This window comes from Oncorhynchus keta, chromosome 1 (genome assembly GCF_023373465.1).
Source record: "Oncorhynchus keta strain PuntledgeMale-10-30-2019 chromosome 1, Oket_V2, whole genome shotgun sequence".
Lineage (NCBI taxonomy): Eukaryota > Metazoa > Chordata > Actinopteri > Salmoniformes > Salmonidae > Oncorhynchus > Oncorhynchus keta.
Window position 1 is genome coordinate 48,906,961 of NC_068421.1, and position 27,175 is coordinate 48,934,135.

The window sequence follows — 27,175 nt, forward strand, 5'->3', positions numbered from 1 at the left end:
CACCGTGTCTTTGTGAGCTGCCGAGTAGGTGAACGGATGATCTCCACGTGTGTGGTTCCCACCGTGAAGCTTTGAGGAGGTGTGATGGTGTGGGGGTGCTTTGCTGGTGACACCGTTGGTGACTTATTTAGAATGTAAGGCACACTTAACTAGCATGGCTACCACAGCATTCTGCAGTGATAGGACATCCCATCTGGTTTGCGCTTAGTGGGATTATCATTTGTTTTTCAACAGGACAATGACCCAAAACACACCTCCAGGCTGTGTAAGGGCTATTTGACCAAGAAGGAGAGTGATGGTGCTGCATCAGATGGCCTGGCCTCCACAATCACCCAACCTCAACCCAATTAAGATGGTTTGGGATAAGTTGGACCGCAGAGTGAAGGCAAAGCAGCCAACAAGTGCTCAGCATGTGTGAACTCCTTCAAGACTGTTGGAAAAGCATTCTTCATCAAATCATATCAAATTGCATTTGCAACAAACACTGAATACAACAGGTTCATCTTACAGTGAAATGCTTACTTACAAGCTCTTAACCAAAAATGCAGTTTTAAGAAAAATAAGTGTTAGGTAAAAAAAAATAGACAAGTAAAAAATAAAAATAACAAATAAAGAGCAGCAGTAAAATAACAGTAGCGAGGCTATATACATTGGGTACCGGTACAGAATCAATTTACAGCGGTACAGGTTAGTTGAGGAAGTTGAGGTAATATGTACATGTATTTAGAGTTAAAGTGACTATGCATCGATAATAAACAGAGAGAAGCAGCAGAGTAAAAAAGGGGTGGGGAGCGGTGGGGGGAGGCAACGACAATGCAAATAGTCTGGGTAGCCATTTGATTAACTGTTCAGGAGTCTTATGGCTTGGGGGTAGAAGCTGTTAAGAAGCCTTTTAGAAGAAGTATCCGATCATCATACTTGAGTAAAAGTAAAGATACCTTAAAAGAAAAGTAAAGTAAAAGAGAAAGTCACCCATTAAAATACTTGTCACGCCCTGACCTTAGATATCTCTGTTTTTCTAAACATTTTGGTTTGGTCAGGGTGTGACTAGGGTGGGTACTCTAGTTTTGTCTAGGGTTTTTGTATGTCTAGGGGTTTTGTACATTCTATGTCTTGTATTTCTATGTTGGCCTGATATGGTTCCCAACCAGAGACAGCTGTTTAACGTTGTCTCTGATTGGGGATCGTATTTAGGCAGCCCTTTTTCCCCACTTTCTGTAGCTCAGTTGGTAGAGCATGGCGCTTGTAACGCCAGGGTAGTGGGTTCGATTCCCGGGACCACCCATACGTAGAATGTATGCACACATGACTGTAAGTCGCTTTGGATAAAAGCGTCTGCTAAATGGCATATATTATTATTATTATTACTTTCTGGTGTGGGATCTTGTCGACAGTTAGGTGCCTGTGTGCACACCAATAGCGTCACGGTTTGTTTGTTGGTTTTTTTCAGTGCGTTTCAGGTTATTAAAATATGTGGAACTCTATTCACGCTGCGCCTTGGTCAACTCCGAACGTGACAATACTACTTGAGTAAAAGTCTAAAAGTATATGGTTTTAAATATACTTAAGTATCATCAGTAAATGTAATAGGAATATACTTAAGTATCAAAAGTAAAAGTATAAATAATTTCAAATTCTTTATATTAAGCACATTTTTCAGATAGCCAGGGGAACACTCCAACACTCAGACATAATTTACAAATGAAGAATTTGTGTTTCGTGAGTCTGTGAATCTGCCAGAACAGAGGCAGAAGGGATTACCAGTGATGCTCTCTTGATTAATGCATGAATTGTACAGTTTTGCTGTCCTGCTAAGCATTAAAAATGTAATGAGAACTTTTGGGTGTCAGGAAAAACATATGGAGTAAAAAGTACATTATTACATTTACATTTAAGTCATTTAGCAGACGCTCTTATCCGAAATGTAGTGAAGTAACGTGAAGTTGTCAAAAATATAAATAGTAGAGTAAAGTACAGATACCCTATAAAACTACTAAAGTAGTACTTTAAACTATTTTTACATAAATATTTTACACAACCGCGCTCTGGTACCACTTGCCTAAAGGTAGCAGAGAGAACAGTCTATGACTAGGGTGGCTGTTGTCTTTGACAATTTTTAGGGCCTTCCTCTGACACCGCCTAGTATAGAGGTCCATGATGGCAGGAAGCTTGGCCCCAATGATGTATTGGGCCGTACGCACTACCCTCTGTAGCGCCTTATACGGTCAGATGCCGAGCAGTTGCCATACCAGGCAGTAATGTAACCGGTCAGGATGCTCTCGATGGTGCAGCTGTAGAACTTTTTGAGGATCTAGGGACCCATGCCAAATCTTTTCAGTCTCCTGAGGGGGAAAGGTTTTGTCATGCCCTCTTCACGACTGTCTTAGTGTGTTTGGGTGTTTGGACCATGATAGTTAGTTGGTGATGTGGACACCAAGGAATTTTAAACTCACGACCCGCAACACTAAAGCCATGTTGATGTTAATGGGTGCGTGTACGGCCCACCTTTTCCTGTAGTAGTTGGGGCCAATGTCATCGTAAAACCTTTCCTTGGTGTCTTTGGACAAACTTAAAGTGTGTAAGTTGACGGTTCCGATTATGCAATGCCAAGGTCATATATTTCCGTACTCTTTTCCGTCATTGTAAATAACTGACTTGCCTAGTTAAATAAAGGTTAAATAAAAATACAAAATAAAGGGTTGTTCAGATTCACTTAGATCTGGGGACCATACTTGTTTAATAGCCAGCTCAGAAAATGTCATTTAGTCATTTATATATTATAGAAATCCTTTCGTGAGTCCAGATCCTTTATTTATAAATCCCATCATTGGATAGTTCGGTAGTTGGGTTTCCCAAGGGACTCCATAGGCCAGCATAGCTGACTTCAGTTGTAAATCTAGAAAAAAAAGAGTTGCTGGGTACTGTATTAAAGGTTGACCGATTAATCGGAATGACGATTAATTAAGGCCGATTTCAAGTTTTCATAATCGGTAATCGGCATTTTTGGACACCGATTATGGCCAATTAAATTGCACTCCACGAGGAGACTGTGTGACAGGCTGACTACCTGTTATGCGAGTGCAGCAAGTAGCCAAGGTAAGGTGCTAGCTAGCATTAAACTGATCTTGTAAAAAAAACAATCAATCTTAACATAATCACTAGTTAACTAGACATGGTTGATAATATTGCTAGTTTATCTAGCTTGTCCTGTGTAGCATATAATCGATGCGGTGCCTGTTAATTTATCATTGAATCACAGCCAACTTCGCCAAACGGGTAATTTAACAAGCGCATTTGCGAAAAAAGCACTGTCGTTGCACCAATGTGTACCTAACCATAAACATCAATGTCTTTCTTAAAATCAATAATGTAATGGGTGCGTGCTGGTGGCAGGGAAGTCAGGCGCAGGAGAAGGAAATTGGTATAAACGGAGTCGTTTAAAACTTATGGCCGGGGGGCAGTATTGAGTAGCTTAGATGATTAAGGTGCCTAAAGTAAACGGCCTGCTCCTCAGTCTCAGTTGCTAGTATATATATATATATGCCATTTAGCAGACGCTTTTATCCAAAGCGACTTACAGTCATGTGTGCATACATTCTACGTATGGGTGGTCCCGCGAATCGAACCCACTACCCTGGCGTTACAAGCGCCATGCTCTACCAACTGAGCTACAGAATATTATTAGTATTGGATAGAAAACACTCTAAAGTTTCTAAAATGATGTCTGTGAGTATAACAGAACTCATATGGCAGGCAAAATCCTGATTTGAAATCAAAACAGGAAGTGAGAAATCCCCAATGAAATCCCCTTGAAATATTAATGCTGTTGCACTGCCTAGGGGATCCACTAGATGTCAACCATCAATAGAAATTATAATAATAATAATAAGACTTCTATGATGTTGTGGGAGTGAATGATAGCGGAATCAGTCAGGTGTCTGGCAGTCAGCCATTTTCTGATCATGCTTATTCCTCATGGTAGTCACTTGCGTTCCATTGCTCACGAAGACAAGAAGGAGTACTCCGGTTGGAACGTTATTGAAGCTAAATGTTAAAAACATCCTAATGATTGAATCTGTTCTTAGTTTGAAATGTTTTTTCGACCGGTAATATAACTTTTTGAAGTTTATGTCCGATATAACGCTGACCAGAATGAGCGTCTGGATATATATACCAAACGCGCTAACAAAAGAAGGTATTTGGACATAAATAACATTTTCGAACAAAACAAACATTCCTGGAGTACTTTCTGATGTAGATCATCAAAGGTTAGTGATTAATTTTATCTCTATTTTCTGCTTTTTGAAACTCCTTTTCTGTGGCTATGTGGTGACCTAACACAATCGTTTGTGATGCTTTTGCTGTAAAGCATATTTGAAATCGGACACTGTGGTGGGATTAACAACGAGAATAGCTTTAAAATGGTATGAGATACATGTTGGAGGAATGTTAATTATGAGATTTTTGATGTTTTGAAAATGGCGCCCTACACTTTGACTGGCTGTTGTCAAATCGCTCCCGTTAACGGGATTGCAGCCATATTAATAAGTGCTCACATTTACATTTAAGTCATTTAGCAGACGCTCTTATCCAGAGCGACTTACATAACTCCGAAAACCAAAATATACAAAATAATAAGTGGGTACAAAACCCGTCGCACACGAGAACATAACATACAATCAAACAATCACCGAAAAGGACATGAGGGGAAACAGAGGGTTAAATACACAACATGTAATTGATGGGAATGGAACCAGGTGTGTAGGAAGACAAGACAAAACCAATGGAAAATGAAAAATGCGATTGCGATGGCTAGAAGGTCGGTGATGTCGATGGCCAAACAACACCCGAACAAGGAGAGGGACCGACTTCGGCGGAAGTCGTGACAGTACCCTCCCCCCTCGACACGCGCCTCCAGCCTCGCGTTGACACCAACCTCGGGGATGACCCGGAGGGTGAGGCGCAGGGCGATCAAGAGGGAGACAGTAGAACTCTTGCAGCATTGATCGATCCAACACATCCTCCACCGGAACCCAGCATCTCTCCTCCGGACCATACCCCCCCCCAGTCCACGAGGTACTGAAGGCCCCTCGCCCAACGTCTCGAATCCAGTATGGTACGAATGATGTACGCCGGGGCCCCCTCGATGTCCCGAGGGGTGGAGGAACTTCCCGCACCTCGGACTCCTGGAGCGGGCCAGCCACCACCGGCCTGAGGAGAGACACATGGAACGAGGGGTTAATGCGGTAATCGGGTGGAAGCTGTAACCTGTAACACACCTCGTTCACTCTCCTCAGGACTTTAAATGGCCCCACAAACCGCGGACCCAGCATCCAACAGGGCAGGCGGAGGGGCAGGTGTTGGGTTGAGAGCCAGACCCGGTCCCCCGGTGCAAACACCGGGGCCTCACTTTCTGACACAGCACGGCGCGCTGAAGGTGGACATGGGCGGCGTCCTATGTTTCCTCCGCGCGCTGGAACCAGTCGTCCACTGCTGGAGCCTCGGTCTGACTCTGATCCCAAGGAGCCAGAACCGGCTGATACCCCAATACACACTGGAAGGGAGAAAGGTTAGTGGAGGAGTGGCGGAACGAGTTCTAGGCCATCTCTGTCCAGGGCACTAACGCTGCCCACTCCCCCAGCCGGTCCTGGCAATAGGACCTCAGAAAACTACCCACATCCTGTTTAACTCTCTCCACCTGCCCGTTACTCACGGGGTGAAAACCTGAGGTAAGGCTGACCGAGACCCCAGATGTTCCATGAACTCCCTCCAGACCCTCGACATGAACTGGGGACCCCGATGAGACACTATATCCTCAGGCACAAACTGGTCCAACGCCGCATCTCCCTCTCTCCACATGGCGTTTTCCCACTCCAGGGCTTTCCCGGTGAGGCACGAGACGAGGGCGGACACCCTCTCACAGCCCGATGGAGCAGCTCCTGGACACGCTCCTCCACCTCACTGGCCGGGGTACCATCTCCTGCTGACTCCATAGTTCGGGTCGGTGAATCTGTAATGGGTGCGTGCTGGTGGCAGGGAAGTCAGGTGCAGGAGAACGAACTTGGTATAAACGGAGTCGTTTAATAAGTGCTCACAAAACTCAGAAAACCAAAATATACAGAATAATAAAAGTGGGTACAAAAACCTGTCGCACACCAGAACATAACTTGCCCATAACATACAATCAAAAAATCACCGACAAGAACATGAGGGGAAACAGAGGGTTAAATACACAACATGTAATTGAAGTGAATGGAACCAGGTGTGAAGGAAGACAAGACAAAACCAATGAAAAATGAATCAGCGATGGCTAGAAGGTCGGCGACGTCAACCGCCGAACACCACCCGAACAAGGAGAGGGACCGACTTCGGCGGAAGTCGTGGCAAATACACAAGTATATATTTTTAAACCTGCATATTTACATTTACATTTACATTTAAGTCATTTAGCAGACACTCTTATCCAGAGCGACTTACAAATTGGTGCATACACCTTATGACATCCAGTGGAACAGCCACTTTACAATAGTGCATCTAAATCTTTTAGGGGGGTGAGAAGGATTACTTATCCTATCCTAGGTATTCCTTAAAGAGGTGGGGTTTCAGGTGTCTCCGGAAGGTGGTGATTGACTCCGCTGTCCTGGCGTCGTGAGGGAGTTTGTTCCACCATTGGGGGCCAGAGCAGCGAACAGTTTTGACTGGGCTGAGCGGGAACTGTACTTCCTCAGTGGTAGGGAGGCGAGCAGGCCAGAGGTGGATGAACGCAGTGCCCTTGTTTGGGTGTAGGGCCTGATCAGAGCCTGGAGGTACTGAGGTGCCGTTCCCCTCACAGCTCCGTAGGCAAGCACCATGGTCTTGTAGCGGATGCGAGCTTCAACTGGAAGCCAGTGGAGAGAGCGGAGGAGCGGGGTGACGTGAGAGAACTTGGGAAGGTTGAACACCAGACGGGCTGCGGCGTTCTGGATGAGTTGTAGGGGTTTAATGGCACAGGCAGGGAGCCCAGCCAACAGCGAGTTGCAGTAATCCAGACGGGAGATGACAAGTGCCTGGATTAGGACCTGCGCCGCTTCCTGTGTGAGGCAGGGTCGTACTCTGCGGATGTTGTAGAGCATGAACCTACAGGAACGGGACACCGCCTTGATGTTAGTTGAGAACGACAGGGTGTTGTCCAGGATCACGCCAAGGTTCTTAGCGCTCTGGGAGGAGGACACAATGGAGTTGTCAACCGTGATGGCGAGATCATGGAACGGGCAGTCCTTCCCCGGGAGGAAGAGGAGCTCCGTCTTGCTGAGGTTCAGCTTGAGGTGGTGATCCGTCATCCACACTGATATGTCTGCCAGACATGCAGAGATGCGATTCGCCACCTGGTCATCAGAAGGGGGAAAGGAGAAGATTAATTGTGTGTCGTCTGCATAGCAATGATAGGAGAGACCATGTGAGGTTATGACAGAGCCAAGTGACTTGGTGTATAGCGAGAATAAGAGAGGGCCTAGAACAGAGCCCTGGGGGACACCAGTGGTGAGAGCGCGTGGTGAGGAGACAGATTCTCGCCACGCCACCTGGTAGGAGCGACCTGTCAGGTAGGACGCAATCCAAGCGTGGGCCGCGCCGGAGATGCCCAACTCGGAGAGGGTGGAGAGGAGGATCTGATGGTTCACAGTATCGAAGGCAGCCGATAGGTCTAGAAGGATGAGAGCAGAGGAGAGAGAGTTAGCTTTAGCAGTGCGGAGCGCCTCCGTGATGCAGAGAAGAGCAGTCTCAGTTGAATGACTAGTCTTGAAACCTGACTGATTTGGATCAAGAAGGTCATTCTGAGAGAGATAGCGGTAGAGCTGGCCAAGGACGGCACGCTCAAGAGTTTTGGAGAGAAAAGAGAGAAGGGATACTGGTCTGTAGTTGTTGACATCGGAGGGATCGAGTGTAGGTTTTTTCAGAAGGGGTGCAACTCTCGCTCTCTTGAAGACGGAAGGGACGTAGCCAGCGGTCAGGGATGAGTTGATGAGCGAGGTGAGGTAAGGGAGAAGGTCTCCGGAAATGGTCTGGAGAAGAGAGGAGGGGATAGGGTCAAGCGGGCAGGTTGTTGGGCGGCCGGCCGTCACAAGACGCAAGATTTCATCTGGAGAGAGAGGGGAGAAAGAGGTCAGAGCACAGGGTAGGGCAGTGTGAGCAGAACCAGCGGTGTCGTTTGACTTAGCAAACGAGGATCGGATGTCGTCGACCTTCTTTTCAAAATGGTTGACGAAGTCATCTGCAGAGAGGGAGGAGGGGGGGGGGGGAGGAGGATTCAGGAGGGAGGAGAAGGTGGCAAAGAGCTTCCTAGGGTTAGAGGCAGATGCTTGGAATTTAGAATGGTAGAAAGTGGCTTTAGCAGCAGAGACAGAGGAGGAAAATGTAGAGAGGAGGGAGTGAAAGGATGCCAGGTCCGCAGGGAGGCGAGTTTTCCTCCATTTCCGCTCGGCTGCCCGGAGCCCTGTTCTGTTTAGTTAATATTGCCTGCTAACATGAATTACTTTTAACTAGGGAAATTGTGTGACTTCTCTTACATTCTGTGCAAGCAGAGTCAGGATATATGCAGCAGTTTGGGCCGCCTTGCTCGTTGAGAACTGCGTGAAGAACATTTCTTCCTAACAACAACCATAATTAATTTGCCAGAATTGCACATAATTATGACATAATGTTGATGGTTGTGCAATGTAACAGCAATATTTAGTCTTAGGGATGCCACCCGTACGGGATGCCACCAGAACGGTTCCGTATTTGGCCCCCCAATGGTGGAACAAACTCCCTCACGACGCCAGGACAGCGGAGTCAATCACCACCTTCCGGAGACACCTGAAACCCCACCTCTTTAAGGAATACCTAGGATAGGATAAGTAATCCTTCTCACCCCCCTTTTAAGATTTAGATGCACTATTGTAAAGTGACTGTTCCACTGGATGTCATAAGGTGAATGCACCAATTTGTAAGTCGCTCTGGATAAGAGCGTCTGCTAAATGACTTAAATGTAATGTAAATGTATTTCACTGACAGAAGAATGTTTTTGAAATTATAGTTTCCAGATTTGATCATATTAATGACCTAAGGCTCGTTTTTCTGTGTGTTATTATATGAGTTGATAGAGCATTCTGAATGGTGGTAGACAGCAGCAGACTCGTAAGCATTCATTCAAACAGCACTTTCGTGCATTTGCCAGCAGCTCTTCGCTGTGCTTCTAGCATTGCGCTGTTTATGACTTCAAGCCTATCAACTCCCGAGATTAGGCTGGCTATACTAAAGTACCTATTAGAACATCCAATAGTCAAAGGTATATGAAATACAAATGGTATATAATAACTATAACCTAAAAACTTCTTACCTGGGAAAATTGACGACTCATGTTAAAAGGAACCACCAGCTTTCGTATGTTCTGAGCAAGGAACTTTTACTTTCTTCTCCAACACTTTGTTTTTGCATTATTTAAATCAAATTGAACATGTTTCATTATTTATTTGATAATATAATACATCAATAAAATAATTTTAGTAAGTTAAAATGTGTTCATTCAGTATTGTTGTAATTGTCATTATTACAAATATATATATAAAGAAATAGTCAGTTTAATCTGTTTCCGCTTTTTTTTGGTCATTCGGTATCGGTGTTGAAATATCATAATCGGTCAAACTCTATAATGTATATGTATCTTTCAAATCTTGGAATGTTCCAGTTCCACATTTAGACCATTGGGGAGATGCAAAAGGCTGCCCTCCAGATCGCGAAGTATTATTGTGAAATATTGGAGTATGGGCTGCCATTTTGATTCCCAGTTATATTGTTTTTCAATTTTGCGCCAAAAAATAAATTGTGTTAGCAATAATAGGACCAAAGCTTAGTTTACATTGTTTAAGGGATATATCTGTAAAGACCATGTATTCCAGGGCAATATATATATCATGTAAACACTGTTGTTCTAAATTTAAAGCTCTTTGGTCTTTCATAGGCTTATACCTACATTTCAATACAATGTTCTACAGTTAAAGTAATCTGCTGACAGGGGTAACAAGTACACTGTAAACACCAATGCAATGTAGAAACAGAAAATATTTATTAGGCCAAACATTACTGTTGTATACAGTAGGGGGGCAGTCCAGGAATTGGTGGGGGGCAGTCACCAAGTGCTAAGCTACGCTTCATCTCTTCTCCGGCCTGGGTCTGGCCACAATGCTTCGTCCACATCACAAGATACGTTTTCTCTTGCCAAACATCGAGGGAAGTATCTCCTTGCATGGCGTATCCAACCTTGGACAGAGGCAACCTCTCTGTCCCCACATGCGTCCTCCATTGCCTGGAGAAGCGGCATGCGGGCATAGGGTTGGCGATCATACACTTTCCAGCGCCAGGCTGAGAATAAATCCTCTATGGGATTTAGAAAAGGTGAATATGGGGATAGGTACAAAACTACAAATTGTGGATGGGTGGCAAACCAGTTTTGGACCAGAACAGCCCCGTGAAAACTAACATTGTCCCAAACCACAAATCTAGCAGGCTCCAGATCTGGATCAGGGACAAGCATTGTGTAAATTGCATCCAGAAAAGTGAGCATATGGCCGGTGCCGTTGGAGTATGCTTTGTATGGTCGACAGGCTAACATCATTGATGTTGTTAAATATGGTGTCATTATTCAAGATATGCTCTCTTATCTCTCGAATCCTAATTGCATTGTTGGCCAAAACCATATTTATAATTGCAGTCTCTTGTACATCTGTAAACAAGCGTCCTCGTCCTCCATGATGTCTTTGCCTTTCCACTCTGTACAGAATTCAAACACAGTATGTGTTCAGCATAGGAACTGTAAACAATGTACAAAAAAATGTAGTACAGCATGATAACCAACCTCATTCAATGCAGTGTAGTAAATGGCTGGCTTAGAGTTACAAATGTGTATGCAATACTCTTTGGTGTTCGAGCTACAGTCCACCTCGTTCCACACCGATCGAGCCATGATCACCTACATCATCGCTCTACTCAGGGCCTCCCGAGTGGTGCAGTGGTCTAAGGCACTGCATCGCAGTGCTAGCTGTGCCACTAGAGATTCTGGGTTTGAGTCCAGGCTCTGTCGCAGCCGGCCACGACCGAGAGACCCATGGGGCGGTGCACAATTGGCCCAGCTTCGTCCGGATTAGGGGATGGTTTGGCCGGGAGGGATGTCCTTGTTCCATCGCGCACTAGCGACTCCTGTGGCGGGCCGGGCGCAGTGCACGCTGACAAAGTCGCCAGATGTATGGTGTTTCCTCTGACACATTGGTGGGGCTGGCTTCTGAGTTAACCTGTTAAGTCGACCCTCTACTTTTTCAAACATTCTGTTAAATATCGCGCAACATTTCAGCGCCCTGCTACTCAGGGCAAGAATATAGTATATGCATATGATTAGTATGTGTGGATAGAAAACACTCAGACGTATATAAAACTGTTTAAATCACGGCTGTGACTATAACAGAACGTGCGTTTCATCGAAAAGTGCAGGAATATCTGATCACTGAAAATGGAAAAAAATATCCATCCGCGACTTCAAGGAATTGTTCAAAGTGAATCGAATTAAATGAGGCCGAGGTTGCAGTGCCTACAGCTTCCACACGTTGTCTAGAGTCTTGTCATTTGATTCGCAATTGATTCTTGGTCTAACTGAATCAAGGGAATCGATTCCCTCCGGTCTCCGACCGGATGTTTTGGTCGAGCTCTCTCCAAGGCATTTTTTCGAAACAGACACCTATAGAATTGACATCGCCTCCTGATGAATTTTATCGCTTATTAACGTGTACTAATACCTAAAGTTGCATTACAAAAGTATTTCGAAGTGTTTTGTGAAAGTTTATCGTCAACTTTTTGAATTTTAAAAAATGACGTTACGTTATGAAACGCTATTTTTTTCCGTTTATCACACAGTCTTCATAGATCGATATCTAGGCTATATATGGACCGATTTAATCGAAAAAAAGACCCAATAGTGATTATGGGACATCTAGGAGTGCCAACAAAGAAGATGGTCAAAGGTAATGAATGTTTTATATTTTATTTGTGCGGTTTGTGTAGCGACGACTATGCTAATTACTTTGTTTACGTCCCCTGCGGGTCTTTTGGGGTGTTACATGCTATCAGATAATAGCTTCTCATGCTTTCGCCGAAAAGCATTTTAAAAATCTGACTTGTTGCCTGGATTCATAACGAGTGTAGCTTTAATTCAATACCCTGCATGTGTATTTTAATGAAAGTTTGAGTTTTAACTAATACTATTAGCATTTAGCGTAGCGCATTTGCATTTCCAGAGCTCTAGATGGGATGCGTGCCAGGTAGGACCAAGAGTTTAAGTGGGCATTGTGTCAAGAACCAGTGCGGCTTGGTTAGGTTGTGTTTTGGAGGAATCACGGCTCTCGACCTTCGCCTCTCCCGAGTTCGTACGGGAGTTGCAGCGACGAGAAAAGGCTGTAACTACCAATTGGATACCATGAAAAAGGGGTCAAATATATATAATTATAATAATTTTTACAAAAAAATAAATAAGAATTATAGCTCTGACGAGTTGTTCAGTTACACACCAGCTCCACAAAGGGACAGGTAGGATCAGGATGGACGAGGATGGGTCCGGTCCCCGTCTGACACTACCCGCAACCCTCCATTGGGACAACCGTCAGCACCACATTCAAACCTTCATTAACTCTGGGGCCGCGGATAATTTCATTGACCAAGACTTCATCAGAGAATTAAATCCCCTGCGTGAAATGGCCCATCCCTCTGCAGATTCAAACCCTCGATGGATGCCCCATCAGTTCCGGCCAGGTGGAATATCAGACCAAGCCCATTCTACTGCAGATTGGGGTGAACCACTCAGAGACTCTTAGTTTTCTTTTGATCAATGCTCCCGACAACCCCCTTATGCTAGGGTACCCCTGGCTTGTGCTACATAACCCACTACTATAACCCACTACTATAACCCACTACTATATCCTGGTCCACGGGAAACCTACTAGACTGGAGTAAGAATTTTTACAGTTGTTTTATACTCAACTTTGGTGTGGTTGCAGTTCCTCTCACAGCCCTAGCCCGCAAGTCCCAGAACCATTTTTGCTGGAGCCCCGAGGCTGACAGGGCATTCGGGGAGCTCAGCGAATGTTTCACCTCTGGACCCATCCTCGTCCATCCTGATCCTACCCGTCCCTTTGTGGATCTGAATAGTAACAAACGGCTAGAAATGTAGACTGACTGAGCAGAGATTATGATCTGGCAGTATGGAAGTGGCAGGGCTAAGTATTTGAAGAGGTCTTGATTATGGAACAGGTTGCATCTGGTGGGGATCTGCTCTGACTCCAGCACACCTGTCTCCGCCCACAAAATCACACACAGAGAGAGAGGGTACTGGGGGAGTGGCGGCAGGTCAAGGAGACACAGGATGAGCAGTAGAGGGCGTTGCAGGAGCCGATGTGACAAAATACAATTTGGTAAGTTTGGTACGGATAGTCCTCCTACATCTTTCCCTCTTTGCAAGTTTGTTCATTTTCTCCAAGCGCGCTTACCTTGCTATATACATTTTGAAACCGCACTATGGATTTTATCCCAATTGCCAGAAGCAGGAGACAAGGGATGCATTGAACTACAGAAATTAAGCTGTGGCAATATATTAATTTTGACAATAGATAATCTGCAGGTTAATAAAGCAACTGGGATATTAGTCTAGTCTATGAAAAGCTTTTTCTGTGTCGAAAGATAGGACTGTCCAAGGATATTTGGTTTTTGATGTGGCATGTACGATATGTAATAGATGACATAGGTTTTTAACAAAACCACTTTGGTGGGTGGCAATGAGAGCACTGGGTGGCATCCTTACCTTTTTTAATAAAAGCTAGATTAGTGCTGTAATTACATCCCTGCCAATTGAACCTTTGAAAATGGCTGTGTAAACCATTTCAAGTAACAGTGGATCTAATTGGTTCCAAAATGTTAAATAGACCTCAGGAGGAATACCATCACAACCAGGTGATTTGCCTTTTTGCATGTTATCCAACGCCCTTTTGAGTTCATTGAGAGAGATTTGGGCTCCAAGCAAGCCGGCTTTCTCAGTTGAGAGAAGAGTTCTTATATATTTTTAAAAGGACTTGATCTGGCTTGGTGTTGATTTACAATCAGAGGTGTACAATTCTTTATAGAAATGGGAGAATGTTTGGTTGATTCATTTGGGTTCTGATAGTAATTCAACTGATTCAGAATCAATAGTTGCAATATCTGCTAATTGATAACTACGGTGAAGCTTGTTAGCCAGTAGATGATTGGGTTGATTACCATGGAAATAATGGTTGAGTCTCACTCGATGGATGGTAAATTCTGCTCCCTGTCGTATCAATAGATTTAGTTATGTCTTGAATTTGAAGAGCGAGGTCGCTACCTGGTCTGAAAAAAAGTGTTGAGAATGCTCTAATGTTGTTGACATTCCATTGATCCTAAAAATACATCTCTACTCACCCAGGACACCGGGCCATGCAAAACGAACGCGGCCATTGCTTTAATAGTTAGGCTATCCATATTACCAAAGCTTATATTCTTTCTACTTCTATGGTGGATTCGCGGCCGCAATTTAGATAATGCATTGATATATATCTAGCTAGCTAGCTTGCTCAAATGACAACAGAGAGAACAAAGAATATAGCTATTTGATCATGTCCGTGTGCATGTCCAAATATGTCAACTTCCTCAGAGGTGGGTCTTTTAAAAGAGAATTGAGCTTTTTTACAACCAAATCTATTTAATGTAAATGGCATGTTATAGAAGTTTTTTGTGATTTCACTTGTTTTTGAGAAACTTACTCCAACCACCGATTCCCTTCCTCGTTGTGCAGTACAGTGGCTCTAAAAACACACAAAGTCATTTTAGAAACAGAAAAGCTCTCAATATAGTGATGCAGGTCTTTAGATGTTGTACACGTAATTTTGTCATTCCAAACTTTAGCTGCAAATTTATATTCCATTTTGTTGCGAATCGAGCGATTACCTCTGTCCATTCTAGCAGCAGGCTACACAGATATTGAAACAGCCTGGATAGGGGGAAACCGCTAATGCGTACAATATCTAAAAACCTGCATTACAATATGAAACATTTTTTTGTATGTTTTTTTCAGAGCCCCGTACTGCACAACGAGGATAAAGAAGTAAATTGCTGGTTGGGATAGAGCGAGACTTTCTAGACATGCCTGGTGCCCAAATTGATGACATACTGCATGTTGCGCAGCGAGAGTCGAGTGGCAACAAACGGATTTGGTTCAGTCAGTCATCCTGATGAGCCCTTCCCAGCTAGTTAGTTTATAGATGTGGCTCGGGAGCATGTTCAGAATCATTACATTTGTATAGGAATAATTGTTCATTTTCTTTTTAGAAACATGTTGACGTTAATGCCATAGCTGTACATTTTCTGGGAAAATCACTACAATAAATGTGCTTTCGCTCTCACCCTGGCCTGATAGTAGCTACCCTGTCTATCTACTTCCCTCTCCTTACTGCGGCAAGCGGCAGTGAAGGACACGGTGCTGTGTTGCTGGCTTGCAGCGCAAAGGAGTATACTGTATCGCGGTGACATCCAGATGGTTACTAGTACAAAATACCAATATTACACGTTATTTCTTGTCGGCTGTTATCCTAAAATGAAATGGTATGGAACAAATGGGACACTGGCGACATGTGATACAGCTTCGTGGTGGGAAGCAACTGCTGCCCAGTGGGAAGCAACTCAGATTGGCAAACCACTAGGGTAACAAGCACCTTGAAACAACACCGTTGCACTGATCATTCACAACGGTTTGTCGTTATGTTAGCTAATTGGCATGTCACAGTGACACCCAGATGGTGAGCAATACTACAAGTAATTTTCCCCTCGCCCATCGAAATAAACACCACTTTCTTTTAACTAGCGCCATGCTGCTGTTACTGCCAGCATAAATTAGCTTGCTGGGAAGGGTTCATCAGGATGACTGACTGAACTGTTTCCATTCGTCTCGACTCTCAGCTGTGCAACATAAATCATCAATTTGATAACCACGCGTGTCCGTATAGCCTCTCCTGTTGGGGTAAGTTTCTCAAAAACAAGGGAAATTGTACCCTTCTATAACATGCAATTTACATTAAACATTTGAGATTTGATTGAAAAAAAGCAAACTTCTACTTTAAGTCTCCAAATTTAGGACATTTATTTACATCATGATATGTTCTAATTTAATCCAAGTCTATAACAAACATATTAAATTAGTATAGTACAAGGACATTGTTTATACACCTATTTTATTTATACACCTGTTTTATCACAAAAGCGGATAGCAACCTTTCTCCAGATTAAGTCCACAAAGCATATTGCATGTACAGTAACAGACAGTTACATGACCTACAGCATGGAAGTTAATGTTTTTGAAAGTTTTGGACCACTAAACAAATCCCTATCTCCATCCATGGCTAATTTAGGAAAGGGACCATTTTAGCAAGCTCGCCACCGGAGGACAACAACATGCAACAATTAAACTTTTTCTGTCAATGATGAATGCTCTCAATGGGATTAGATAGGAATGACACCCAGCCTCTTGTGAATTGAAGGAACATTATGAAACACAGAGAGACAAAAGATAAATTATTTTATCATTTTTTTCTGTAAAGCCTGGCTTCCCTTGGTATCCATGAATACATGCCACTGTAAGTGATTGGACTGGAAACTTGACCAGAAACGTCTTCTCAGCTGCAAGGGCCAAGTAACCTGCAGCTGCAGATCAATGTGCACAACGTTTATTATTCCTATTAGATCATGTTAAAGTGGCACTTTTCAGAAATGTTTACCCTATCTTAATTGTTGTCTTTCCTCAAGAAGGGTTATGCAGCTGTCTTATAATTTTAATACAAGCTCTACGGAAAGCCCTGTGCTGTGAAGTAAAAAAAATGCATTGAATGCGAGTAAAGAACCTTCTATATTAAATATCGCAGAATATTCTGTTCCAAAATCTATTCCAAAATCTTTAATTATAATCAAACATGTGTAACAAATAACAGATGAATAGACAAAGGAAGAAACACAATTGAAACCTCAATTTAAGTGTGTTATCCTACTACACTCAGAGGTATAGGCAGTCTGACTCAATGACAGTATTTCCCACTACTGGCTCTGTCCTCCTGCCACCCACCGTCCTCCAGCCAAGAAAACCATGCCACTGCTGCCCTCCAGCTCTCAGAGAGCTCCTCTGCAGCTGCTCACTGATGATTTGGAAGCCAGTACTCAGAGCTGCCATCTCCCCTCTGGTTGAGGGATGCCTTGCCTCAAGAGTAGCAGGGGCTTGGCACCTGTTTTATTCATCCCCTCTGGGGAGCCTGCACTGTCAATGCACTGTTCTTCTGTGTCATACTGCCACCTAAGATAAAATATCTGCCTGGATAGGTGCCTCTCTGTCACTGCCACCAGGGCCAAGTTTTTAGAAAGTTATCTGATCAGATTTCGGCAATTGTCTAGGATTAAATGTTAAAATTGGGTTCAGATTTGGTAATCCAATCTGACATTTATTCGGGATTAAATGTTGTTTTTGCATTTTCCAGGTGATTAGGAGAGTTTTGATACTGAACATCAGGATTATCTTGATCCCACTGGAAGGGCGGATTCAGGTGAAAGGCTCTACAACCAAGAAAGGTCAATGTAACTAAGGTGACAAGGTTTAAAAACCTTACATCTGAAAAACAAAGGTTAATTATGTTAAATTGACCGCAGTATAGGTTATATTGAGTACAAATAAATGCATGTACTTAGAAGTAATCTCGGCACCTTTATTCATGTATTAGTTTACTCATCTCTGGTTCCCTATGACAGTGTAGAAGTAGTACCATAACTTTTTCCAGTAGATAGCAAGGTGCTAGCCTGTTCAAAGCATGTAAAATCTTGATATTGTGATATCTGGATCAGAATGATCATGTTCAATTTTTTTTTCAGAACAAAAACAGATCAGACACAGCCAGATCGATCTGATTCTGGATGGCAAAAAAAGATTACAGAATCCGGAACATTCTGATCCAGATTAAAAGTTTTGAAAAACTGGGCACAGGGGCTCTCTATAGTCAAAATTGTAAATTGTAATTTGTTCTTAATTGACTTGCCTGCAAAACATGAAGGTTAAATAAGAAAGGTATTACTCTGTGTTGACTTTGATACTCTTAGGCCTCATTTTTAAGTAATATGGTCACACACAAAAACTCCTGGGCCAAGCTGTGAGGCATCCTTTGGTGCCGGTCCTGACTGCATTCTCAAAACTGAGCCACTAGGGGCACTGGCACCGGCAGCATCCTCATTCACCTTTAGCAACATTAGCCTTTGAAGGTAATATGACATCAACACTTTTCACCAGACTGAGGGGCTGTGTTCACAGTATACAGTATTGTTCCTCAAGGGTGGGGAGACCAAAGTACACAAGCTGAAGACACATCTGACTAATGTGATCTGTGGCACAGCTGCCAAAATAAAGGGAAATTGTAAGAAATTATGCTGGAGACAAGAAGCAGGTACAGAGAGTGAACATTTAATTAACCACGGACACGGAACAGGACAGGACAGCATCTGGATAGGAACACACAATGACAACAATGCTGACACATGGCTCTAACCAAAGAAACAGAGAGATATGAGGGGCAATCAACAAATTAAAGGAGTCCAGGTGAGTCCAATGATGCGCTGCTGCGTGTTATGGTGACCGGTGATGAAGCGTGGGTGTGTGTAATAATGGTGATAGGTTTGCACAATGAAGGCAGTCTGGCACCCTCTAGCAGGAGAGCGGGCGTGACAGTACCCCCCCAGAGGCGCCACCAGGCGTCCCACCTGGGCGAGCCTGAAGGGCCGGCCAAGGCATGGGCACTGCACAATGAGGCTGGGGTGTAGAAGCCTGACGAACCGGCAGAGGCGTGGGAGCCTGGCGAAATGGCTGAGGCATGGGAGACCGATGGCCGGCCGAAGCATGATGTGGGGTGGGCGCCTGTCGAGCCCACCGGGGCAAGAAAAACATCTAGAGCCAGCTAGGCCATGGAAGCCCGGCGAGCTAGCTGAGGCACCCCCCAGTTCCATTGACGACGGCACCCGGACCCGATGTCACCAACAAAAAAAACAGGCCTCCCTGATGCTACCTAGTTTGGTGTTAGAATTCTGTAAGGAATGACGCTGGAGATGAGAAGCAGGTACAGGGAGTGAACATTTAATTAACCACGGACATGGAACAGGACAGCGTCCGGACAGGATCAAACAATGACAACAACGCTGACACAGGGATCTAACCAAAGAAACAAACAGATATAGGAGGGGCAATTACCAAATTAGTAAGTCCAGGTGAGTCCAATGATCCGCTGCTGCACGTGACGGTGATGATGGTGACAGGTGTGCGTTATGAAGGCCGTCAGGCACCCTCGGGCGCCAAAGCGGGAGAGCGGACGTGACAGGAAATAATTGTTCTTTGGATGAGATCTGCATTAGCAAAAGGGAACAAAATATTTTGGCAGGAAAATAGCTGTGTCTAGTTTTACAGTTGTCCCTCTTCTAATTCGAGACGAGAATTACTGCTGCTGACAGCCAAACGGAGGTCTTATCAATCTAATTCAGTGTGAACCGTCACTGTGTAAATCTTCAGAGAGGGAAACTTCGAGGGAGCTATTTTCATAACGGAAACATGATTGCACGTCGGTTCTTTGTGAAAAGGTGTTATTGCATTGTTCTGTTCTGAAAGTTACATGTTATTTTGTTTTGGGGGATTTGTGTGATCTGGTAGACTTCGCATTTTGGACTCTTTTCTAAAACGTCCTCCTTTCATAACTGAAGGAGTGTCACTAAAATGTTAGTGGATATGGGCACGCAATAGCTGACACTGATATTTAAATATGAACCAATGACGGCTGACTCTACTTCAATACACAGTAATGTTGACATAATATTACTTATTATGTGAATTATAGATAGAAGATTTTAAAAACCAAATCTGCCAGAGAAACATTTACTGTATTATTTACAATATTCTACAGTTTTCCAATACCCCAAATACAGATATCACACAGACAAGAGGGCATAGTACACTACAATCTAGTGTAATACCTACACCTGATGTTTGATCTTCTTTTCAAACTTTCACAATGAAAGTAGTGCCTTATCAATCCACAACATTTTCAGTCCTTTACAATCTGATTTTAATCACCAGTTATGAGAAGAAAAAATCTTTTTTTGTCTTTTACTCTTGAGATGTTTCACCCCAGTTATTTTGTCCCCCAGGGTTTCGTGTTACATTTGCTTAGAAGACAGGACATAACTTTCCCTCATTTATCTCTGGATGCATGGTCAAACATAAAGGGCCAATTTGCAACCATCGAAAGCCACCAGATTATTGGCAGGGCCCAGTTTTAAAAAATCTGGATTTTGCCTATTGGATAGGATTAAATACATTTAAATAACATTTATAGAACGGATGAATCATTGACTTGAATGGGGACTTCCGTTCTATTTATTCAATTTTTATGCATTTAATCCTATCCGAAAAGCAAAATCCAGATCACTTTTGAAAAACTGGTTAAACCATCAAGTTTTGTTAAACCATCAATACGCACTAAAATAACCCGCTAAACTGATCTCAATTGCAACCAGTATTGGCCACTGATTTACCGCTTCCTAACACGGATGTTGAGGTTATTTTTTTGTCCTCATTTGCAACCAACATTTTTCACGACAATTTCGCCCTCTGATGGATATATTCAACTGAACAATTTCATCCTGCAATTTGATCTGACTAAGGCCGATTTGTCTATTTGACAGTCATTCAGTACAACTGAAATAAAGTATTTCCTAGTTCACCACAACACATCTACTTAGCCAATTTAAATGACACCTTTTATGATTGGAAAACTACTATTGGTGTAGGCTATTCTTATATATAAAAATATATATATACAAATGGAATTTAAAATGTTCATAGGCATAGAAAAAGTGTGATTTATCAAAAAATTCTACGAGTGTCATACGCACATCGGTTGGAGATCAAATATTTGTTTATTTAACCAGGCAAGTCAGTTAAAAACAAATTATTATTTACAATGACAGCCTAGGAACAGTGGGTTAACTGCCTTGTTCAGGGGCAGAACAACAGACTTTTACCGTGTCAGCTCGGGGATTCAATATAGCAACCTTTCGGTTACTGGCCCATTGCTCTAACCACTAGGCTACCTGCCACCTCAAATATAAAGGCAACATGCAACAATTTCAAATATTTTACTGAGTTAGAATTCATATAAGGAAATCAGTCAATTGAAATAAATTCATTAGGCCCTAATCTATAGATTTCACATGACTGGGAATACAGATATGCAACTGTTGGTCACATATACCTTATCAGAAAACCAGTCAGTATCTGGTGTGACCAGCATTTGCCTTACACAGTGCGACACATCTCCTTCGCATAGAGATGATCAGGCTGTTGATTGTGGCCTGTGGAATGTTGTCTAACTCCTCTTCAATGGCAGTGCGAAGTTTCTGGATATTGGTGATCCAGAGAATCACAAACATGCTCAGTGGGTGATATGTCTGGTGAGTATGCATGCCATTAGAGGAACTGGAACATTTTCAGTTTACAGGAATTGTGTACTCATCCTTGCGACATGGGGCCATGCGTTATCATGCTGAAACATGAGGTGATGGCAGCAGATTAATGGTACAACAATTGGCCTTAGGATCTCATCGCGGTATCTCTGTGCATTCAAATTGCCATCGATAAAATGCAATTGTCTTCATTGTCCGTAGCTTATGCCTGCCCATACCATAACCCCACCACCATCACCATGGGGCACTGTTCACAACATTGACATCAGCACACTGCTTGCCCACACGATGCCATACACTCTGTCTGCCCTATGCCTGGTACAGCTGAAACCAGGATTCATCAGTGAAGAGCACACTTCTCTAGCATGTCAGTGGCCATCGAAGGTGAGCATTTGCCCACTGAAGTCGATTACAACACCTAACTGCAGTAAGGTCAAGACCCTGGTGAGGATGATGAGCACGCAGATGAGCTCACTGAGATGGTTTTTGACAGCCGGTTGCACAAAACCCCAGTTTCATCAACTGTCTGGGTGGCTGGTCACAGGTGATCCGGAAGGTGAAGAAGCTGGATGTGGAGGTCCTGGGCTGGCGTGGGAACCAGTGGTCTACAGTTATGAGGCCGGTTGGACGTATTCTAAAATTCTCCAAAACAACGGAGGCAGCTTATGGTAGAGAAATAAACAATCCATTTTCTGGTAACAGCTCTGGTGGATATTCCTGCAGTCAGCATGCCAAATGCATTCTCCCACTAAACTTGAGACATCTGTGGCATTATGTTGTGTGACAAAACTATACACTTTAGGTGGATGGATTATCTTGGCATAGGATAAATGCTCACTTACAGGGATGTAAACAAATTTGTGCACAAAATTTGGGAGAAATACGTTTTTTGTGCATATGGAACATTTCTGGGATCTTGTATTTCAGCTCATGAAACATGGGACCTACACTCATTGTGCGATGGTGCATGGAAATTGTATGTTACAGTTCGTTTTGCTGATGATTGGATCCAAAACATTGTCTCATCGAAGACTGGGAGATGCCAATCTGCAAGCTCCCGCTGAAAAGTGCCCAGCTGAAAAGTGCCTGTTGACAAAAACATGAGGGTGGATAGCACTGGACCGGAATGTTTGCCTTTTTAAAGTAGGTCTTAAATCCATGCAAAAATCCCATCAGGTTTTGGGAAACGATATCTGATGACCCAAACTGTACTTTCTGCACCCCATAAGTCCCACCTGTCTCAAAAAATGTGCTCTCTGCCATAACTGTACGACCTAAGCTAGGCGACCTAAACTGGAACATGCTTAACACCCCAGCCATCCTACAATCTAAGCTTGATGTCCTCAATCTCACACAAATTATCAATGAACCTACCAGGTACCTCCCCAAAGCCTTAAACACGGGCACCCTCATAGATATCATCCTAACCAAGTTGCCCTCTAAATACACCTCTGCTGTCTTCAACCAAGATCTCAGCGATCACTGCCTCATTGCCTGCATTCGTAATGGGTCAGCGGTCAAACGACCTCCACTCATCACTGTCAAACGCTCCCTGAAACACTTCAGCGAGCAGGCCTTTCTAATCGACCTGGCCAGGGTATCCTGGAAGGATATTGATCTCATCCCGTCAGTAGAGGATGCCTGGATATTTTTTTTAAATGCCTTCCTAAATACCATCTTAAATAAGCATGCCCCATTCAAGAAATTTAGAACCAGGAACAGATATAGCCCTTGGTTCTCCCCAGACCTTTTTCAAGCAGAAATTTGCTTCCTGCAACACTAACTCAAAAAAGTTCTGGGACACTGTAAAGTCCATGGAGAATAAGAACACCTCCTCCCAGCTGCCCACTGCACTGAAGATTGGAAACACTGTCACCACTGATAAATCCACCATAATTGAGAATTTCAATAAGCATTTTTCTACGGCTGGCCATGCTTTCCACCTGGCTACTCCTACCCCGGTCAACAGCACTGCACCCCCCACAGCAACTCGCCCAAGCCTTCCCACTTTCTCCTTCTCCCAAATCCGTTCAGCTGATGTTCTGAAAGAGCTGCAAAATCTGCACCCCTACAAATCAGCCGGGTTAGACAATCTGGACCCTTTCTTTCTAAAATGATCTGCCGAACCTCTGGCAGTCTCTATGGGGGTGCCACAGGGTTCAATTCTTGGACCGTCTCTCTTCTCTGTATACATTAATGATGTCGCTCTTGCTGCTGGTGAGTCTCTGATCCACCTCTACGCAGACAAAACCATTCTGTATACTTCTGGCCCTTCTTTGGACACTGTGTTAACAACCCTCCAGGCAAGCTTCAATGCCATACAACTCTCCTTCTGTGGCCTCCTATTGCTCTTAAATACAAGTAAAACTAAATGCATGCTCTTCAACCGATCGCTACCTGCACCTGCCCGTCCGTCCAACATCACTACTCTGGACGGCTCTTACTTAGAATACGTGGACAACTACAAATACTTAGGTGTCTGGTTAGACTGTAAACTCTCCTTCCAGACCCATATCAAACATCTCCAATCCAAAGTTAAATCTAGAATTGGCTTCCTTTTTCGCAACAAAGCATCCTTCACTCATGCTGCCAAACATACCCTTGTAAAACTGACCATCCTACCAATCCTCGACTTCGGCGATGTCATTTACAAAATAGCCTCCAATACCCTACTCAACAAATTGGATGCAGTCTATCACAGTGCAATCCGTTTTGTCACCAAAGCCCCATATGCTTACCCACCATTGCGACCTGTATGCTCTCGTTGGCTGGCCCTTGTTCTCAACTTGCCTACCTGGTTAAATAAAGGTGAATTAAAATAAATCAAATAAAACATGGAGCGTGTGCCAAATCTTACAACAGAGCAAGATCCACCTCATTCGATTTCCCATTATATGTTATAGTATTTCAACAAGCGTTTCACTTTCCCACGTGCGTGCCTCTAACTGTACTTTATATGGATTATTATCATAAAAAAATGCACTGATGTGGTCAAATGATATGCCTGTCAAGATATATTGCATGAATCGAAATCAAAAATGATTGAATTACTGCTCTCACAATTGCGGACATTTTCAACATTCTTTTTTCCATTCTAGGCTTGACAAGCAGTTCCCTTACACCACTTTGGACTATGCATATGCATGGTCATGGCTGCGTATACATTTACGCAGGAGCGCAACTTTCGCTGGGGACGGGGGTTTTATCATTGGAATGTGTTACAAAACGAGGCAATAGTGTGCTTTAGGACTGTGCGGACACCTCCAAGTGTCAGGTAGGCTTGTTTGGAGTGTTTATCCGACTGGATAATGTCCCCCCTACTACTATAACCAATGCTGACCCCTGCATTTATGCACACTCTCAATTAAACGTTCATATTGATGAATCTCAAACTTTGTGTGGAAGTTAACCCACACATGGTTTACACACAGATTTGTGCATGATTGATAAATGAGGCCCCTGCATTGTCCATGTTTGAAATGTAATAATAATAATAATATAATAATATATGCCATTTAGCTGACGCTTTTATCCAAAGCGACTTACAGTCATGTGTGCATACATTCTACGTATGGGTGGTCCCGGGAATCGAACCCACTACCCTGGCGTTACAAGCGCCATGCTCTACCAACTGAGCCACAGAAGGACCACATGTATCACATGTATCACGATAACACACAAGTTAATCTATATATATATATATATATACTTCTGATTCCAGGGCAAGATTCATGACAACAAACATCAACCTGCATTTAAAAATGGGTTCTGAAAGACACTCATGGGGGGGTTCCACTGAATGTCGGCAAAGCAACTAGAAAGGGACCTAAAAGACACCCACCATGGATGCCCACTAGATTTGCCTCATAAAAGAGAAACTACACTGCGTGCACAATTAATAGGCAAATTGTATTCCTCAGGATGAATTTTATTGTTGAACAAACACAATGCTCTCAGTCAATCCAAAATGTTATTGAACCTCAAACCTGAATGTTTAACAAAGGAAAAGTGAGTTTTGTCTTTCTCAGGGGAATATAAGTGTGCATAATTATTAGGCAACTATTAGTGTGCACAATTATTAGGCAACTAAATTACAAAAGTAATTTCTCCCAACTCACTTATTTATTTTCAATTGTTAGAGTAAGTGTAACAAATAAGTAACACAAAATGACAATTAAATACATTTTTTGGCCTTTCCAAAATATTCAGTGACCAATATAGCCACCCTTCTTTTCAAAAACTTCCATGAGCCTTCCATCCATGGAGTCTGTCAGTTTCTTAATCTGTTCACGATCAACTTTTGCTGAAGCAGCAACCACAGCCTCTCAAATGCCACGGTGTAATGGGGTGCGTAACTGGTGGCAGTGAATTCAGACGCACGAGAAGAGAACTAGGTAATAGCCAGTGCAGTTTAATTTCAAATCGAACGGCATTAAGAATTTCCCAACATGGGTACAAAACCCGACGCGCACCAGAAACATGTGCACAAGCACTTACAACAAACAATTCCACACAAAGACATGGGATGGAACAGAGGGTTAAATACACAGCACTTAATGAGGGAAATGAGAACCAGGTGTGTAGGAAAACAAGACAAAACAAATGGAAAGTCAAAAGTGGATCGACGATGGCTAGAAGACCGGTGACGCCCACTGACGAACACCGCCCGAACAAGGAGAGGAACCGACTTCGGTGGAAGTCGTGACACACGGGCCCATCCATCTGGTCCATCAAGAGTCACTCTCATTTAATCTGTCCATAAAACCTTTGAAAAATCTGTATTTCTTTGCCCAATCTTGACTCTTATTCAGTCGTGGTCGTGTTTCAAGGGTGTTTCTTTATTGTTACTATTTTCTACATTGCAGAATAATAGTGAAGACATCAAAACTATGAAATAACACATATGGAATCATGTAGTAACCAAAAAAGTGTTAAACAAATCAAAACTTGAATTCTAAATAAATCACTGACAGTGTCACCAGCAAAACACTACTGGTGAGAAAATGCAATTCTAGAGGGGAGTCACTGTTGCCATGTTCGTGGTTTTCCTGTTAAATTGGGCTACTTTAAAAACGATGTTGCAGGTGAAAATGTATTGGTTGCAGGATTTTGGGCTATTTCTAAGTTGCACCGCGGCCACCATGGTGTTTCTATTAAAGAATATATACAGTACCAGTCAAAAGTTGACACCTACTCATTCAAGGCTATTTCTTATTCTTTACGTTGTAGAATTAAAAGTGAAGACATCAAAACTACGAAATAACACATGGGATCATGTAGTAACCAAAAACTTAAACAAATCAAAATATTTTATATTTGAGATTCTTCAAAGTAGCCTTGTTAAAAGTTAATTTGTGGAATTTTTTTCCTTCTTAATGCGTTTGAGACAAAGAGTTGCGTTGTGACAAGGTAGGGGTGGTATACAGAAGATAGCCCTATTTGGTAAAATACCAAGTCCATATTATGCCAAGAACAGCTCAAATTAGCAAAGAGAAACGACAGTTCATCATTACTTTAAGACATGAAGGATAGTCAATGTGGAAAATGTCAAGAACTTTGAAAGTGCAGTCGCAAAAAC

The 27,175-nt window shown here is 43.1% G+C and overlaps 1 long non-coding RNA gene across 1 annotated transcript; it reads left to right on the forward strand.

Annotated features, from left to right (window-relative positions):
- The first annotated feature begins 14,038 nt into the window (after positions 1-14,038).
- LOC118395438 (uncharacterized) lies at positions 14,039-15,467 on the forward strand. Its single transcript, XR_004827967.2, has 2 exons — positions 14,039-14,721; positions 15,140-15,467. It is a non-coding gene; the product is annotated as an uncharacterized LOC118395438 (long non-coding RNA).
- Positions 15,468-27,175: the final 11,708 nt, after the last annotated feature.